This window comes from Rissa tridactyla, chromosome 7 (genome assembly GCF_028500815.1).
Source record: "Rissa tridactyla isolate bRisTri1 chromosome 7, bRisTri1.patW.cur.20221130, whole genome shotgun sequence".
Lineage (NCBI taxonomy): Eukaryota > Metazoa > Chordata > Aves > Charadriiformes > Laridae > Rissa > Rissa tridactyla.
Genome location: NC_071472.1, coordinates 7,524,887 through 7,545,502, shown reverse-complemented (window position 1 = coordinate 7,545,502; position 20,616 = coordinate 7,524,887). Strand labels below are relative to the sequence as shown.

Below are 20,616 nucleotides of genomic sequence, written 5' to 3'. Positions count from 1 at the left end.
AATTTGGGGAACTGTTTAACTGACTTTAGTTTATACAATGTTCCTCTCTCTGTGTTTGTGAAAGCTCTTGGCTGTACCAGTTGGCATCACCATAGTGCTAGGTGTAGTAACTAGAAAGTTGAAATCAGTGAATCGGTGATGCAAGTACAAGTATGGGCAAGTAGAATGAAAACAAAGAAGTGAAATCTAGTTTTTGAGTAATTTTCCTTTTCCTCTTGCAATAGTTGGCATGATTTCTGTCCAAAGCAGTATCCACCTACCACTGACTACTCAACGCTGCAGCTCCACAGTAAAACCCCTTGTTCCTACCCCTCAGTCCTTCATCCTGTGAAATCCCCCCCAACTTACCATTTCATTCTGAAAGCAGAAGGAACTACACATTGTACCAAAATGTTTCCCAAACGTCCAGTATTTAGTAAACACATCTATATTGTTAAATGGATTTTTATATAGAACTGGGACCCACCAAAGTTTTCTTTTGTTTGTGATGTTCCCCTGTTTGTATCTCTCAGAGGTCTGAAGAACACAGTAAAATGTGATGTTTATAAGCATCTTTCGTAACGGAGAGTTACTTTATTTGAAAGCTTGCACCACATGTGACCAGTGACCATTTTATGAACACTCTGCAACTTGAATACAGCAAATGAAAACAGGAGGGATGGCTCATATCGTACGTTTCTAACGGCAGAGTTTTGAACTCAAATTGGAAATGACAGAGCAAAGTTAAAATGTAAAAAAATGAGTAACATCTTACAAGAGCATAGATAATATATTGTATTTTATAAACGTACAAACTAATAATTCTGATCTTTATTATAACTTTAATCTATTGTCTTGCTAAAAGGAGGTCTGTTGCATTCTTGAGAGTAGAGATTTGAAATGGAGAGAGAGCTGCAGTGAACAGGCTCTGCTTTCCTATCCTTAACAATCGCAGACCTGCAGGCCTTGCTCATCTCTAAAACTAAAGCCCTAACATGGTATGCCAGGAGAGGAGAAAATGCCAGAGATGGCCCCCGGTTTCTGTGCTTCATGGTGGGTATCTTTTGTTCATTGACATGATCAAAAGGCAGCTGGTGATAAAGTTGATCCCAAAGCTCCCACACAGTACCCTGGCACCTTTTCTGGGTCTTACCTCAAGGCTTTCCTGTGTTTGGTTTTGACTTTGTATGAAAAATGATTTGGACTTACCTCTTGAGCTGAGTATTTCTTGGTGTAATTTATATTAAAAATATTCATGGGTGGTTTTTTCTCTGAACAATAGTAGAAACAAATTTCATACAATCAATTCTCTGTCAGAGAAATCTTTGTTCATTCCTCTTACCTAGGAATGCTTTGAACCACGTTACATATCTGTACGGTCATAGCAGATATTTTGAGCTCTAGTTTCTTCTTTACTTTTATGGAGACAACAGAAGAGGTGAATGGTTTAGTTGATCCAGTTGCTTGGGTTCCTCCAGAATTTCAGTGGTGAATATATATTGCAAAGCTAGCTAGAGTAATAATTAGTGCTTTCATTAACTTTGCTTGAAACCTGACTGGTTCGGTACTTTAATAGAGTTCCTTCAGTGTGGTTGTAAGCAGTGTACCTAATCTTACACAAACCCCCTGATTTCGTATCTGTGAGATACATCCCCGGAAATCTTAGCACCATACATAAGCAGATGCAGCGTGAGCAAGAGCACAGCAGTTCAAGTAGTTTTTGTGGAGTGGGTGCTCTCCTTTAAGCTACTAGATTGATTAGAAGGAAGTAACTCAATTCCAGAGAACTTGAATTACATGACAATGCACGCTTTAAAACAGCTTTGGTGAGAGCACTTGCACAGCAAACTATACAGCTAATGCAGGCTCCACAAGCAAGTCTTTCCTTTTTTCTCTGTTATTTAAAAAAGAAGACATTAAATTCAAGAGGTGACACTGATCTTTACATCCACACACATGAAAACTTTTGGAAAAGTTTGAGTTTTACAAAAGCATCTGTATACCTACTAAAGCCACCTGTTTGCTTCAAATGCTTGGGGGCTTAGGAGCAATGGTGCGGTTTTCTATTCTGTTTCTTTTCCTGTGAAACCATTACCATATATTTTTAAAATGCTTAAGGTAACTCAGCTTGTCTATGTGGCGGATATAGTGTAGCTTTTTGAACCATAAGTTTTCCTTATTCTGACTTGGTAATGTTGGCTTTAAACCTTCATTTTTAATCTACGCAAGGCTTTTTACATTTACTATTACATTTTACATACAGCCTAGGAAGTATGGTCTTCATGTGTACAGTGCTTTAAGCTACGCTTTCTTTTTAAGGCATTTGCTCTGTGAGCTATAGTGTTCATGATTGCATCATTTATTGCATGTTTTATAGCAATTATTTCATTAACAATCAGAATAGCTAGTAGTTCCAGTGGGACAACAAGAATAATGATACATTAATAGAGAATGAAATATGTATTTTTTGTATCAAGAACATTTTAAATAGTTAACTGTATAGCTGTTTCAGATACAGGCAGCAAATGGGAGGGTGTACAATAATTACTGAAGCCGGTAAGAGATTTCAGATATTGCAGGCCTAACATGTAAGAGCTCTGAACAAGAACCTACATTCCAGCAACATTTCCTATTGCAAGATTTCCAAGATTTTGATGAGAGCTCAGAACAAAAGCTGCTCTGTTCCTCCTGGGGTTTACGTCAACCGGTTGTCTTATTATTCCTGATACTTTGCCAATCATATTGTACGCTTTGAGAAGGGGATGAAAAAGCAGCTTTTCTCCTTTAAAGAGATTTAAACTTCAAAATCTTGTTACTGTGACTATTAATTGCAGAAGGGACAGGCTGAAATGCCAGCTATAGAGTACAGTAAAGGTACTGCTGACAACATTTTTACAAGATTCCACCTAATGGCATTTCTGTAGGATGACCTTAAGGTTATAGATGTTCCCATAAATTTTAGATTTTTTTTTTTATAGATAGGAGTGGGGTACAATGGATGGGAGGATGGGATTAGAAACAAATCCAGTATGATGAGCAATCTTTATTTTCTAGTTTTCTTCTGTTTTCTATCATTTTGGAAATTCTGAGTGCTTGGATTTACAAACTTAGAATTATTTTTAACACATTTTTGATGCAAATATATTTAATTTGGTTGTTTGCAACAGCCTTAAACATTAAAGCAGTACAAAGAGGTACAATGGTCTATACATTAACTGTGCTCCAATAGAGTATGCCAAGCGACTAAAGTCCTGGGAACTGCAGCTAGTTTTTTTAGGGGAATGTGCTTTTGTACTTGTATCTGTGGAATAATTTTGTCTTAATAGAAAAGCATTATTTTTATTTGCATTGTATTGTGCTTATAAGTATCCTGTAACACAAGTTTCACAGTGATACAGAATAATTTTGCTTGGAAATCTGTTTCCAGCTCTTGATCTGCATTTTAAAATTTCATTTCTAAACTAGTCCTGCAGTCTCTTTGCTGGGACATTTCCCCAGAACATTTCCCAGAGAGTAACTGGGATTGTGTCCACAGATGCACAATTACACACAGTCCTTAAATTAGTAATGAGTCAAGCCAAATAGGCTAATAAGAAAAGCAGCAAGATTCCCTGGTAGCCAAATGGCCTGTACACTGTACATCAAACACATTTGTTTCTTGTCTTAGAAGTCATGGATAAAACGCATGTTTTGAAATGTTTGTTAGAGAAAACAATGATCTTCTAGCTTAATGGTAAAGAAGAGGTCAGGTACCTTTCAAAAGTCTCCTTTACTAGTAGTTTTTCTTCTGTTTTCTGTGCTACTGGAGCGATCAAGAAATCTTGACCTATCCATAGGCCTTTGTTTGAGTTTTCCATAGGTTAAATTTCTCAGGACCTTGCCAGGTTATTTCATCAGTATTTTCTTGAAAGACATTTTTTGCAGTCATTAGCTAACGTTCACTTAATCAGGCCTTCTATTTAAAGAGTCTTTTGGGGAATGAAACTCCACTGATTTCTTCCATTTTTTAAATCAGATTTTTAAGCCACTTTTGATAGCTTTACTAAGGCAAAATCGCCACTGAACATGCTCAACACAAAGTAAGTAATTCTGGATTCAACTATATTTTCTTAACTCAATGCTTCAGAATTGCATTTATTATCATCATTAATGCTACCAGTCTTGATTGTCCTATAAGGTCATAATTTGTAACAAAAGATGATCTTTCAAAAGCCCAACTCCATGCATAACGTAGTCTGAGCCAGTGTCAACTGAAGTGGAGAAGATTTCAGTGATTTTGATCTGATGTGAGAAAATTGTTCTCAAGTTTTCTGCATACGGGCATTTAGAATTGTTAGTATATTATCTGAGACATGCTCGAAATTTTAGCATTTTTAAGTGAGAAAACTATCAAATAGTTGTCACAATGAGCCCATCGGGAGACCCCAGGAAACCTGAGCCATTAGAGACTGACTTTCACTCAGCTTATGTCAATTTTTCAAATTTGGTTACTAGTACTGTCCAGAGTCAGAAATGAAACTGAAAGCTGGCTCATGGGAGAAACAGTCATGTGGAGTCAAATCTCTTTTTCCCAGGACCTAAACCAAAACCCGTGTTTAAGTGCTGAACTATGAAGATAGTTTTCCCCAAGAAAAGTTCTATGGGTAACAGGAGGGGAGACAGATCCACAGACCACTAACAGAGCTGCAAATATCACCTTGGCCAAAGAGCTGCTAATATCACCATTGCATCTACTTGCTGATTTATGACAGTGTTTTCAATAGCAGTTGCTTATTTAATGCATATTCTCTTTTTTTATATATATATATATATATATATTTTTACAGCTTCTTTTTTTTCTGTAGAGACTATGTTCTTTTATAATAGGCATTTTCTATGTAACATATAGCAAGATACTTCTTAAGGTGGACAGATTCTGATAACTGTACAAAATAGATTGTTTTACTATCTGATATACCAAATACCCCTAAGGATCAACAAAAGTTAAACAAATCTCAGTGGGGTGCCCCACCAGTAGTCACAAGGCTGATGTTTTCATAGTGGATAGCAAAATCACGTATGTAAGACCATGGAAGTATTAACACAATTTTAAGAATAACTGAAGTCTTGATATTATACTTTTCAAGTCTACACTGTTGTATAAAATACTAGAAGCAAGCAAAGAAATTGGTTTATTACTGCAATAAATTAACCTAAGAGAAAGACTTAGAAGCCATGGGTCTGAATCATAACGTTGGTATTAATGATACAGGAAGATGGTGTTCCTTGTGTAATACTGCAAGTTTCTAAAATATGAAATGTCATGCTTGCTCCATATTTCATAGATGGGAGATAAATGGAACTACATAGCATGAAATATGAGGGACTAACAGAATCTGTTACAAGCACTTCGTAAAATTATAAAGGTTAAAAAATGTTATCACAGTACAGAAGATTAATCATAATTAAATCTAGGGAAAATGAGGTATTTGCAGAGTTTATTTCATTACATTGACCTTTTTATTATACACTGCTTAGAAAGCGTTGTTGAGGACTGGCAGAGGGCATGTTGCAGCAAACAAGATCAAAGGGAAAGGTTTTGCTTTGAGACCTTATTCAGTAGAGAAAAAGTGTATTGATAGTATCGAACTCTTATGTATCATTTTATTTGTTTATATACAAATGCTCTGAGAAGAAAACCATTATCTCTGTTCTACAGATTATGAGATGGAGGCACAGAGATTTACCTAACAGTGTCCTATTGAAGATTATGAAGTCAAGAACAGAACCGAGAGGAGACTAGATCTCTTTAACTCCATCTCAGGACAAGACAAAAGGTACCTATTGATGTATTTCTGAGTGGCTAAGTTAACTGTCATATGTGACTCTCTCCAAAAATGAATTCAATTATTTCTTAATTGCATAGCAGTCTTCTATGTTGTAAATTTTGATAGTATTAATTGTACTGGTGCAATTAACTACGGGCAATTTTACTTAAGCAATAAACCAGGTTCCAATTCCATTGAGTTTGATAGGAGTCTTTAGGGGACTGTTGTATGGGGTCAAGTAAACCTCCTCCTCCTATTTTTGTTATTATTATAGTTGCTCTTTGTTTGGGTAGTGTCTGCAATGTTCTGGGCAATTTCCCAACATAAAAGAAGGCAATATTTCCTTCCCTAAGAGGTTACATGATAAAAAAACAGACAAAAAAATAAAGAGTAGAAAAGGTCAGAATAGAAACCATTAGTGTTTTAGCATCTTGTCACATTTAGTGAGTTTACTGAGTCACTGAGTAACCTCCAAGAACCCCAGTCTGGCCATAATCAACCTAAAAGAAGGCTCATCCCATTTTTAATAATTTAACCTGTTTGTGTGCAGATGACTGTTGCCCATTCTTTACAAAGTAATCTTTTTTTGCCCCAGCTGTTGATTTGGGAGGATACCATGCAAAACCTAATGTTTAAATAGAGTTTAGGTTTACAACTGCTACTGCTGGTGAACCACTCTCAGCTGCTGCTTTGTGCATAGAACTATAATCTACACATACTGGGTGATTTTTTTAATGTATGAATGGGTGCTAATGTATTAAAAATACAAATCAAGGCACAGAGGTAAAGCTACACATACAAGCAATTGTTAATAATCCAGTTAATAATAACAGTACAAAAGAATAGCACAGTAAGAAGTCAAATATTAGAGATTAGTAATGGGACAGATTGTCGAAGGCTCAGTTCAAATTGAGTTTAAGTCTGTATCAACCAAATGTTACTGTTTGATTGTTTTTCACAAATCCTCTAAAAAAGACATTTACTTGTCTTAATTTGTATGCCTACATCATGAAAATGATGACTGCAATAAAAATCTTGCTTTAGCAGACTTCATAGATGCCCTTATTTACTGTTCACTGCATGTGGAGACTTGCAAACTCTTAATAACTCTTTTTGGGGGATTCCACCTGCATATAGACCTCATCAGATGGGTTACCATCCTTACGAGCGCTATACTTAGATTAAAAAAAAATGTGTGTTTGTAAAATGCAAGCATCAGAACAGGGCCAAAAAGTACAGCGATTACACTTCTGAGCCTGATGTTTTCTGGAAATTCAGAACTCAGCCGAATATTTTCGTATTATTAATTAATTTCTTTTTATCTAGGGTGATGTTAGTTATCCATATTACCTGTCTGTTCTCTAATGTAAGCATTAAACCTCTTCATAACTGTATAAGTTAATTAGAGCAACCTATTTTTTCCACATTATTCTATTGCTGTATCTTTAGCTGCCATAGAAGGTACACTTTCTCTGTTACAACACACATTAGATGATAGCTAAAACCAGAAGCAGCAAGAAATAAACATCAGAAAGGAACAGTATGCTTATTATCACCATACCGCACAGATAAAATCTAACAAACACGGAAGACTGGAAAAGGGGAAAGAAGATCTTCCTAATTGCTTTACAAGCAGGGTTAGCAAAAAATACCTGATTAAAAAAAAATACAAATTAAATAACTCCAATGCCAGTTTAAAAATGCATAAAGATTTAAAACAATCAAATAAGAAAAATAGTAAAGAAAAACGAAAATGACAACATTTTGATGATTATTTTTTCCTTCGATTATGTTTCTCATGTAAGCTACGTATTTGTAGATTTGAGATACATTTCTCAAAATGAGTGTTTTGCTATAATTTGTTTCATTTTAACTGTTCACTTCTGTACGTTAGAATCTGTATAGACTAGGGGGTTTTCTAAACCGGAATAAAAGTTGTTCTTTTAAAACACTGTATTTGCCTGTAACAAACTGCCAGTTATTTTGTACTATCTTACTTCTTGCTCAGTTATTCATAATTATATATTTTTTTCAACTCACTTTCTGTCCAACGTTGGGGTTTCACAAACAATTTGTGTGAGGGTTAACTGTAGATTGTCACTAAAAGGGGTGTTTTCAACTCTTTTGAAACTGGCTGAAAACGAAGTATTTTCAGTGTTAGTTTTCAGTAGGATCAGTGAGCTGATCTTGTTTATCCTTTGGCTGTATGATCTCTAGAGCCCACACAAGGGAAGTGGTGGGAACACGCAGCTGGAGATAAAAGGAAGTTGGATTGCCCTGTTCAGGAGCAGTGCAGTCTTAGATCAGCTTAAATTGACTGTGAAATCTCACTTTTAGTAGAGGGGGAAATTTGCTGATTTACAGAGCAAGAACATTTGCACTAATGTCTGATTTCTGTCTTACATGGGTTTAAATTTACAGTAATTTTACTGAAGCAAGCAGACTTAAACATAGTAGGGAAGTGCTAGGAATATTTTTTAAATTAGGAAAATTGTTATACCCATCAAAAGAAACAAGTTAATTTGTTCAGTAATATATAAAACAGCTTTTTGATTCCTTTCGTTTCAGCATTTACAGGCTTCCCATTTATGCCCAGGTTCTGATGGGGCTGTGGGATCTGCCCAGGCTGACTTCTCCCTTAATCCATTTACTTAAAAAATCAAAAAACAAACGTGGAAATGTGTTTAGCAACTTTCCCGATGCCAGTCTGTACATCTGTCAAAATGGATCTTCTTATAATGGTTCTGTCTGTCCTCTGCTGACTCTTCCTTGCCATAGAAATTTGCTGTTGGAGGTGAACATTACTGTATTTTTTATTTCAGTAGATAGGTCTTACTGACTTACCGTCAGAGCACAGGGGACACTAATAGCCCTTAATGGCCCTTACCAGCATCCATGGGACCTCCACCACCCAACCCAAGGCAGAGGACCCCACTTCAGCCCCCCAGGGCCATCGGTCCTTGCACCGGTGATGCTGTAAGGTGACTGCCTCCAGCCCCACCGTAGCCCTGCCCTGCCCAGCCATGGGCACTGCTGAGCCACATCCACTCGTGGGCTGATGTCCCAGCCTGACCTCAGTCCTTGCCCCACTTGCTTGGGGCTCTGGGATGTCCTCAGCTGCCCCCCAGCCTGTCCCGCTCCCTCGTGGGGATGGTGAGACAGGCCCTGTCTGGTGCTTTTAAGTAATTTTAACTGTTGTAAAGCAGGCAGGAGTTTCAGCTATTCAACTGTATCGTAAATCAATATCGATCACAGAAAAAAATGGATATTCTGCCGCTTGTCCCTTGTTTTTTAATTTTGACGTCTCACGCTTCTTCTGGAGAGATCTGTTTTCATAGTAATTTTGTATGAGACTAAATGTATATTTATTACACTTATTAAATGTGCCCCAAATTACCATTGGCCAATCAATAACCATCTGATACAACTATTTCTATCAGAAAAGAAATTAAATTGATAAGTGGGCAATCTCTGTGGTCAGTAAAGTTTAATATTTAATGAAATTATTGAAATGTTCTTGCTGTGGTATTGGTTTTCTTATTAAAAGTTCCTGTTAGAAGCATAATTTATGCTTGGGTTTCTCTTTACACCCAAAATATATTTGTGCACTTTATCTTAGAAAAGATTTTGCACGACATCGATATTTCACATAGATGTCTAGCTTGAGTAGTCTGAGATTTCTTTGTGTTGTTTAATGGGGGAAAATCCTTTGTCTGTCACTCATCTTCGAAACAGAAGCAACACTTGAGTGAGAGCTTCCCTGTCACCTTCTCGTGTCTCCTTTTGTTTATCTGACACCGTTGTGAGACATTTGGAACCCTCCAGCTCAATATAAAACATTTGCTTGGCAGGTTGGGCCTCCTCCTTTGATGGATACAGCACATGCGAAGAAGAGTTGTTGGACACATCTGATCTTGTCCTATATTCCTGGGGAGCTTAGCTTGTCTGATTTAACAACTTTTAAAAAAATTCTTCTCCATGTCCTTGAGAAAGAGCAGCTCCAAACTCTGTCTACTGAAAGCATGTCAGTCTCAAATCAGAGCAAAATAACATACTCCTGCTGTTGTCTAAGCATTGTTGTTAAATGTTTAGTACTTCACATTTCTGCTCGTTCTCTCTGTTTTCTGAGTGGTCTTTGCTGGGATTTGAAGCCAGCTGTGAAGTGTGCTTTGTGCTCTACATATGGCCAGGAATAGCCCATTCCATTCCAGATACAACAGCAGAAGCAAGACCTCTGCTTTTCTGTAGTTCACAAAGACTGTTATTTGAATGTTTGTACAATTTTATTGTGGGGAAGGATACAGAGACAAATAAAATAAGGAAGACTATTTGAGGTCAAAAACTTCAAAAAATTCAGTGGTGCATATATGTACTTGGACGTTTATTCATTTAACATAAGGGAAAAAGTTGGACAAAGCTGCTCAATTAATTAAAAATGCCATCAGATTTTATTTTCATTATGATTTATACAGATGCACACCCAAAATTTCCACTATTATTGCTCAGTGCATGGAAAAGTACCTATTCCCACTATTTTGAGTAGGCAAATCTATAGCTGGCCTCTTGCAAATCACTTTTTTCTACTATAAAGATTTACGTTTTGCCTGAGAGTATTCTTCAAGCCATATGAACTGCTGTATTCCAGTTCATGGAGAGCAGCATTTTGAGAGACTGGGGAACATATCAGTAAAATGCACGAAGAACTTGTTTGCACATCTGCTAGTTATTGAATTGCTCCATTTGGTCAAGTGATGGACAGGGATGTTTTTATAGTTTGAAGGTGCTGGGCTCAAATCATGCTAGCTCGTGGAAAAAAAACATGTGATTTTCCTCTTGAGTTGAAAAAGGGGTGGTCTACCCTGTTAGCCCTGTCCTGCATGGGAAGTGTGCTGTATCACAGGGCTGGGGCTTTCTCACAGGAGTTTGCAGGCACCAGGACGTGGAGGCTGAGGTGGGAGGACTGGGCACAGATGAATTTTCTTGCCACTGAATGACCCAAGGCTTAGAGTGAGAAGTAACTGCAGGTGGCCCAACAGCATTGTCTGCTGCACCCACTGAATTGAAATCTGAACTTGCTGTTGAGATGGGATTTGTTTTGATAGTTTGTACGTTAGAGATAGCAGACTAATATTAATTGCTTTTTTGAAATATCAAAAAATCTGACAGCCACCAATGGTCTAAAGTGAATGTATGCAAATGCATGTGCATTTGTACGGATAAATAATAAGCCATACTGTATGTGCACGCTTGAGGATAGATAATAAATCTTACTATATGATGTAACTATCTGTATGTGGTATTTTAGTGTGTACGTATATGTGCAAAAGCCTGCCCTTAACTAACTGAATGTATGTCTAAGCCATCCTGCTCGTGTATGAGAAGAAACCAAACTTCAAGATTCATACAGAGTTCTATATGCAATGACTGCAAACCTCTAAGACAACTTTAATAACAAAGAGATCTAGAATCTACTATCCGTGTACCTATCAGTACGGAACCAAGACTCTTTGCAGTGTAATGTTGACACAACATTTACCTTTGTGTTATATGTCCTATGCACTTACTGCATACAGATCACATTTACCTTTGTGTTATATGTCCTATGCACTTACTGCATACAGATCTCTAGAATTACAAAATCAAGATTAGAAAATGCGCAGAATACTAGAATAGAATTAGAATTCCTAATTTAAGTAGCAAAAAGAGCTTTTTTTTTTTGTTTGTTTTCCTGAAGCAATGTTTAGTAACCTATCATCACAACTGAACACAGAGAATAATAATAATTTGCCGTTCCTAAACACTTCTAATGTCTTCACGCCAAATCAGGTAAGGTACAGAACGTTCTGTATTAATTCTCACTGATCTAATCTGGGACACAGATAAGGCATATTTGACTGATTCTGTAAACCTTCACTATGAAGACGAAAGATGAGTCTGCGGAGAAGAATGAGCAAATTCAAATTGCAAATTCAGGAAACAGTATTGCAACTTAAATTACTTGAGTGAGGAAACAAATTGAGGCTGTGTCACAATTTAGGTTGCAAAATGTAAAAACACCAAAAATAAGTAAAAATAAACCTGTCATTAAATCCATTTATTCATTTTGACACTTCTTTTCATTTTTTCCCCCCAAGACGGTAGACTTTTTTACCTTAAGTGCAATTGTGTAGAAGAAAAGTTTAAAGCACTGTAAATATATCAGAAAAGTTTTACAGAAACCACAGAAACTCTACTAAATACATTTATTGAAGAATGCAGATCTAGCATTTCATTAGTATAAACTGAGTTGCGCTGAATACTTGACTGAGCTGTTTTCCAGCATATTCATTTACCTTTATACTGTCCGCAGACGTGGTGATAGCCACAAAATTCTGTCCCTAGATCTTCAGTTTGTTTCACATTTTAAGCTCAGCCTGAACACTTGGAGCTTTAAAATGATTGCTGGTCTTTGAATATCCAACGTAAGAATATTGTGTTTGCTTTTCAGAGATTTGCACATCTGTATTTTCACTACAGATCAGTGTGCATGCAGGTGCAAGTTTATCTCACACTTTACATTGGCTCACGACTGCCTTGTGTTACTCCAGCACGCTATTGCACCATGGAACAAAGCGGTTCAGTAATTGCCCGAGCAAAATTAATAGTAAATGGTGGCAGTAAAAGCGCCTTTGAGGAAGAAGTCCATCATTTTAAGATTAGTACACAAAGTTTCAGAATGCAAAATGCTAGATTATCTCCAAAGTGCAGACCTTATCCTATGGGCCTCTTAATTTTTCATTTACAAAATATCGATGACAAAGGGAACTTCAGTTACTGTTATTATAGTTTTTGCCCTTCCTTTAAGTGATCTGACATCCGTTGTGAATAAAATTGTTAATAATGATGATGGCATGTGATGATGGCCTTTGTGTCATCCAGTAATTATTAGCAGAAAGAAAGCTTTTGGAAAACTTTTGGATTCATGTGGTTTGTAGTATTGGTAGCTGTCAGGTGAATTGACAGTACTTTTCTAGGGTTTCAAATGTTAAAATATTATTTTTTTTTTTTTAATACAGAAATTGCCAAAACTAAGATGAAAAGCGGTATTCAATAAAAAGGAATTTTTTTTTAAAAATCCTGTATTTTATTTCCTGTTTAAGTTTCCCCTTTCTCTTATGTTGCAATTTAAAAGAGTTTATCCACATGCTTAAACAGAAATTAATTCAACAAGATATATTGTGTATGTAGGTGCTGAAGCCCCCTTGCCTTCAGTAGGTCATTAGTGCATGTGTAAGCTGAGCACTGACTTGGTGCAGAATATTAGAAAGATTGCCACTCTTTTAATAAGCTATAATATTTTTTTGAGATCCATTGCAATAAAGAAGGCAAAAGAATAAACAGAAACTGTTGAAAAGCAAAAAGGCAAACAAGATGAAAAAGGAACTTCAGAGAAAAAGTCCTCTGAGCAAGATTTGTGGAAAATACCAAAGTTGTTTATGTGGTAAAATAAAGTATTAGATCAGCTGTGATACAATGCGGATGTGTGACAACAAAAATCTTACCTTCTCAGAAAATGTTGTGTCTGCAGACTATAGTGCCTTTAGTTCTGCAGAGAAAAAGTATTTTATATAGGTCATATAGGGTGCAGTAAATATTAACCCTTTTTTCTCTATAGACATAATGAGGATAATAGTTATTTTTGGAGAGAGAGGCAGAAATTAGCTTTCATGTTTTTGAGCACAAGGCTGTGGGACAGATCAAAGCAAATGGAAGTTGGTTACAGAACACAAGGATGCAGAGGAGTCATAAAATTAAGTTGGAATACATAGCTGGTGATTGGACAGATTACCCTGGCAGGAGCCTAGGGATGAATTATATTCCCAGAGGAATTAGGTGTAGATGAAATGAAATGAAAACCTTCCACGATTTCCTGCAGAGTGGAATTAGGAAAATTTGAGTGTAACTGCTGCAACACTGGTGCAGAATCAAGCTCCTGGTTATAGGGATCTGTGCAGATCTAGATCATGGCTCTGGCAACCACCAGCTGCTCCAGTGTAAATCTCGCAGGACTCCATTTGCCTCACCGGCATTATTCCTGATTTGCAGAGCTGGCACCCACGGTAGGTGTTAGACTTTCTTCTGTACTGGCTTATTTTGTCTCTAAAATGAAAACGTCCCTCAGCTGTAGGCAAATATACTTGTCTATAGACAGTTTGCGTAGAAATAGGGTCCCAGAAGGTGACAGCAATAGACCAAGTAGAGTTGCTGGGGAAATCGTTGGGGAGCTCTGATGCAAACAGGATGTGATATGTTTCTGGATGGGTTCTGTAAAGACTTGCTCTGAGCCTGTGGAAGCCTCTAGAGATCAAAAGTGCCAAAAAGCAGGTCCCTAGAGAAGTAAAAAGTGCTTTACGAGAGAGTGTCAGGGGACCAGAAGAAAGTGCCTGATGGAGCAGGGACTCTAGCAGTGTCCTGGGAGCTGAGAGGGAACTAAAATCAGGTTTATGAAACCAAAGAAAAAAGATAATCAAAGCCCAGGGCTTTTGAATGGACTAGTTAACAGAACCTCAGGGAGTTAGGCATCCTGTTAGAGTTAGTGTTCAGTTTATAGTGTACATATAATGTTTATGAAAATGTACGCGGATGGATTAGCTCCTTGGAACGCTGTTGGTAATTTATCAACAATTCTTTGCTCTGTTTTTCTATAAACATTTATATTATCAGTTCTTTTATATTTTATGCCTCACAATGACATTTGGCTTTGCCAAATGTATCTCAGAGGAACTTTATTATTTTTGTATTGTTTGTGGTATGAGCATGAACTTTGACTTCCTGCCTTCCAATTTAGTTTGGTGTCTAGCTTTTTGCTGTCTGGGTCACTCATGTTACAGCTGGAGCTTCCTGTTTTCAAACCCATATCAGCCAACCATGTAAACCTGAGGGTCAGCTCGTTCAGAAATGATGCATGATTCCAGTCACTTGTTTGCTGAAATAAATTAGATTTACGTAATGAAAGCTGTCAGGTGCTGTATCAATCTTCTGCACTAGTCAAAGTACTTCCTTATTTACAATTCTTGTTTCTTGATGCGCAACTCAGACGCTTAAAAATACCTACATTATTTCACTTAGAGGACAACTGAAAACTTCTTTCAGGCAAAACTCCTATTGAATGTTGTGAGCCTGATAGAAAAAGTAATTAATAATGAAATTTCATTTGGAGTCAAAGGGTATTTTATGTGTAAAATCTTGGGTGAAATAGTAAGCATTTGGGTCTAATTGTATACTCTGTATCTGCAAGTAAGGATGTCCATCTGTGTATGTGTATTATCCCCTCTATCTGGAAGAGAGTGGAGGGACATCCCTGGGTCCACACCATCCTGAAATCTAGGCCTTCCAAGATAGATTTTATTAGGAAATAGGAAATGCTGTGCCCTGACTCTAAATAAAGAAACTCCACAGTTTCTGTAAGTACGACTTGGATGGGTCAGCGTGAGCTCCCCAGATGCATTTCAGCAAGAGTGGAAATGGCAGGGCAGATGGCATTTTGGAGAAAGGGTCCCCACAGGGGGTTCGTCTGGAGATTTGTTCACTTTGTGCTATTCTGGGGGTTCTGGAAGGCAAGGCACTTTGCCTCTTTTTGGCTGAGAGTGCTAGATTTTCTCAAAGTAGCTTTCTGGTGCTATTATTTCTAAAATAACAGCAGCATTGCCAAACGCAAGTGTAAGCTTCTCCTCCCTTGCCCATAAGGCAGCCTTCAAAGCATCATGAGATTTGCTGAAATCGTGAGATTTGAAGCTACCATACTTACGAAGTTCTTTTTATTAGACTTCTTGTTTTTGCGTCTTCAGGGTACACCCAAGTCACATGGGCAAGCTTTCCTCCAAAAAGGTCACATGCTGACCCAGAATTACATCAGCTGAGGCCTGAAGAAAAACATGCAGATACGTTAGGTGCAATAAAATCCCGAGAGTTAGCAACACTTCAGTAGATGGAGTGCAGTCAAAACTGGCTCGCTCTTCCTCTTCTGATTCAGCATGAGTTCTGAATAACTTTTATTAAATCTGAAGACTGTTTGCTCTGCAGCAAAGGAAAGTACGTATTCATCTGTGCTGTGTTTGGTTAATTAGTTCCCCAGAAGAGATGACTACTAATTTCAAAAGAAAAAGCATTTGGAACAATTAGGTGTTGCTTTTATTTACAATTAAGAAACCTTCGCAGAGCTCTGCCAATGTAAAATGGTCGTTAAGTGCATTGAAATTACATTTAAGCTTCAGCAATGTAAGAAGAATAATTTCCACTGAATTGTCTTTCAATTTACAGTTACTGATCACAGCTAAGGAGCTGTTTATGTTTGGCCAACTATTTTGCCTGAGCAAAATGCGTATACCTTCTTCACATCCGACACATTAATTACCAATGCAAAGTATCTCCTAATCAGTGTACTTACCTCTCTTACGTTTTTAAAAAATGAATTTATCTGATTTATAATAATATGATGTGAGTTTCAGCTCAGACAAATTCAGATTGTCAAAGCAACTGTTGCACTGAGAGTGTGAGTAGTACTAATGGAAATAACTGGGTCACAGATGACCATCGGGGAATCAGAAAATTGAGATTTTCTTTTACTTAGTATTCATTATATATAATTGAGAGCTTTGTGCATCTTTGAGCTGGCCGCTGTCACCTCACATCTGAGTTTTATATTTTTATATTCATAACTTTTAAATTCCAACAGTTTTCCTACCGGTTCGTTTTGTTTGTGTGAACCTACAAGAAATTAAAAAGTTGAACTTTATCTTGTAACTTTTAAAGGAGAGTGCGTTGGTGGCAGGTTAGAATTCTCTCTCCAGGAGTGGACGTGTTGGTGGTTTGTTCTAGAGAGACTCAGGACTCCTCTGTCCCGGGAGGCCCTTCCCACCATGTATTAATCCAGGTGCATTGTGTCTGTTACGCAAAACTCTTTTTCCCTCTCAGCGTGATCCCTGGGAGAAAGTGTGTACACCGGGAATTCATCTGTCGAGCTTTTAATATGCAAACATATACATCTGTCCGTACACACACACATCCACAAACACAGAGAGATGCAGACACACAGAGGTACGCACAGTGATCTTTCTTTGTTTTAGAGAAAACAAAGTCAGACAAGTGCAACATAAACATGAAGAAGACAGCACATTTTCCTTCTTGAGGGAATTAATTCTGGAGGCCTGTGTCAGCAATTCAGAATATTCTTACTCTAGTACAGATGAGTAAGCGTCCTCATGATGCAAGTTCTGAGGTTTCTAAACAATGAAATTGTCAACCACGGTCTTTACCCGAGAGGTGTATAAAATAATTTATACATCTTGATAGCAAACTGGGGAGCACTACATGGTTAAAAAAAGGATCTTGAACTTTATTCATCATTCTGCTGGATGTCAGGACACGTTTAATACTTGCATGACAGTGTGTTTCAGAGAACACGTGTTGCTATATTTTGAATTGTGAGCATTTCCTGCGGGTCAGCACCTTCGTGCTCAGTTGTTATAATCTAGTTGGTAGGTGACAGAAAGCAGCCTCTCGGGTCTGATCCTAGAGGAGGATCACATCGGGTGTATCTATATTTAGTGTACTGGAGGCGTTCTTTTTAGCTGTGGGTTTTCTGTGTCTGTATTTGAGTGGTGCAGTCTAGAGTCTCTGCACTACCGGCGTGCAGGAAGCAGTTTCACAACTGATGGAAACCAAGGTGAAGTCGCACACTAAGCACCAAGCAGACAGCAACACTTAGAAAGTGGATGCAAGGTACCTCCTCAAGAGGAAAGTGCATCTTCTCTGAGGATGGTCCCCCACCAATTTGCTTTCTGCATGTGGCATTTTGTTAGTAGCAGGAACATCACAGTGGTGATAGGACTGGTGAATTCAGGGCTGACTACAGTTCAGTTTATAGGTAGGTACCAAAGTGTTCCTAGATCTTTGCCTTTGGACAGCTTTTTAAGGAGAATTTACTACGTGCTTGTCAGGATTAAAGGTGAGGGTCTGGTAGAGTCAAGGTGATAAGAGCTAGACTGGCCAAAACATCTGTCTATTTTTAGTGGATTGGACTTGGTGAGACTTACATTCTGTTATGGGATACACGTAACTATTGTATCCCATAACAGAAATGGTTGTTCTCAGATGGGAAAGTCTGTAACCTCTTCACGATCAGCTGGCACTATTGCCATGTAAGACATTGAATAGTGATAGAGGTATGACCAGTACAGCATCCAAATGGTTACCTAGGCCGACACCACTGATGAACACATTAGGAGTCCCTCATCTGTTCTGTGGTAACATATATATATTTCTTTAAAGGTCTTCGGTAGCATTTGTACTAGGAACAGTGTTTTATTTAGATTAACACTGTAACTGATTAATTACATAAAGTATTCCCTAGTTCTGTAGACTGCTGCAGAACTTGTGTTGATAGTAAAGTGGCACTGAGTTCCTTATCTTCCTTTTATTCCAGCATTATAGTGGTCTCCCATGCAAATTAATTTTCAGTCCTTACCTAATTAAAGCTCAAATTTATTAACTCAGACAAGACGTCTGAGAAGTTGGGACCTTCAAGCTGCAGTGGTAATTTCCTAATGCTACCACCTTACTACAGCAGAAATTATATATTCTCTTAATTTTCCCTTTAGGAATCCTCAGTAACCTCTAAGAGCTCTCTAACTGCCGTGAAGTTTCATTTGAAACACTGAGTCTTACTTGTAATTCAGCCGGCTCAGGCTTCTCCTCTGTCGTGATTTTACCCAATAGCGATGCAGCTTCTCCAGGTACCGAATGAGTAAAAGCATGAGCTCCAGCGGCTGCAGGAAATGTTCTGCAGTTAAATATTTTTTTTGTGTCTGTTTCTGTCTTCAGAGATTACATGTGATAACAAAAGATTTTTTAAAACCCCTTTCCTTGTTTCTTGGATAACCACAAGAAAGAAAAGGGACAGATATTTGAAGGGGGTGAGAAATGAAAAGAACAGTACTAGGTAGCACCCAGCTCTGGATATTGATTTAGCCCCACTTTAAATGCAGCACTTGACTACAGAAAGCCTGCTGCCAGCTGAATTTCTACTTAAGGCAGATTCTCTACAAACTTCCTCATATTCAGTTCATGTGAGGAGGGAAAGCAGCTGGAACTCGTGCACTTTACTGAGTAGACAAGTCCCGTGTGCTGGAGCCAGGGAGTATCCTGGATTTAATCTGGGCTCAAGATTCTGACTCATTACGTGACCCCGAGCAAGTCATTTGACCTTCTTGATCTTCTGCCAGCTCAGATGGAAAATTAGGTAAAAAGCAAAGACTGCAGTGGAAATTTGTTTCTGTATCTGCACTGGATAGATGAAATGAAATGAGTAACCGTACAGGTGTTTCCCTGCACTTACACCATTGATACCAATGGGAGTTATAGCAGGATTTAAACAAAAGACAGAAAACAGCAAATGTTTGGCATTTTTTCTTCTGAACATAGTCTTTCATAATATGTAGGTTCACTGGATCAACCCGTTACAAATATGTTAAAATAACGCGGTTCAATGTGCTGTGATTACGAAGGTGCCATCCACGAGGAACGTGATGGATTGTGATAGTCACAATCATTTTTTTCTGCTCTTATATTTCTCCTTGGTCCTTGGCTTTAGCACGGCATTTGATAGCACTCACTTCCACTTGTCCTGCCTTGAACAGAAGAGCCCTTGAAGTTCATAAACCACTATGGAAGATCCCACACAATGGGTAGAACGGGTTCTCACTGTCACAATCGCAGGGTGATATTGCTGCTTCTGCTGCTATCACACACTGGGCCTTGGTTTTTATCTTACCTATCTATAAAGTGTTTGCAATGAGACATTCCGTAATATATTGAAATTAGCAGTACTTGGAAATCCTAAGATCAAATACCCAATTAAAAACCCCAAAGTTTATTTTTGTTTTGAAAAAAAAATTTGTTACTTGTAAAAGTGTGATGAAAGCGATGGCTGTAATAATGTTCAGATTGAGTTTTTAGTGCCTTCAGGAGAGAAGAGCAGAAAAAGACATGGTACAATTAAAAAGAGAAGGGAATAAAGAACATGGTAGAGCCTGAGAAGGAATTGAAAACAGATAAAAAGAAAAGTTTTACGTTATATTCCTTCTCCGCCCACGTTCCCAAAGCTCCTTTAAAAATTGACATTCTGGAAAAGATTGCTACAGTTCTGGTTACATCACAGGCCACTTGATCAAGCTTGTTATGATGTCACCACAGCCGCAAAATTATTTCAAGTCTTGTTACTCACACTGTTTTTATCATTTTTCATTATGTATAACCGCTACATTTAAAACTGTAAACACCAACTGTAAATTTGTTTGACCTTCCACTAAGAATTCAAGAGTGACTGACTTAGTCCCAGTTGCAGTTTTATTGCATTGTTTTATTTTTATTACCATGCTATGGAAAACATGTTCGTATTACTGAAATCCATCTGAGAGAGATCTTATTACCCGAAAAAAAATTTTTTTTGATCTTTATACATCAAAGGTAATCCTTTTCAAGTCTACAATTGGTTTAGGGCCAGCCACGTGAATGCCACTTTTATACTTGTTTTCTAAGAATGTCTATGTTAGAACCCCCCCCCCCTTCCTCAGTGCCTTACAGTTTACATGATTTTTGTTTTTCTCTTTAAAAATGTATAACGATATAATAATTATATTTCTTTTCCACTGGTGCAAAGCAGACTTTAAAGCATTGAGTGGGAGTAAGGAAATTTTATTTGCGTTGTTATTAAGTCTGGGACATTTTCCCTATTTAGCATTAAAGAATTATTTTCTCATGTATTTTTTCCAGTTAGAATGTGAGCTTGAAA

General features: G+C 37.7%; 1 protein-coding gene across 1 annotated transcript in view; it reads left to right on the top strand.

The window, feature by feature from the left end:
* Positions 1-20,616, top strand: part of THSD7B (thrombospondin type 1 domain containing 7B) — a 538,929-nt gene that overhangs the window by 64,290 nt on the left and 454,023 nt on the right. Inside the window, exon 3 of the mRNA XM_054207661.1 lies at positions 5,678-5,795. The gene's annotated coding sequence lies outside the window, so the exon portion shown is untranslated. The remainder of the gene's footprint in view (positions 1-5,677; positions 5,796-20,616) is intronic.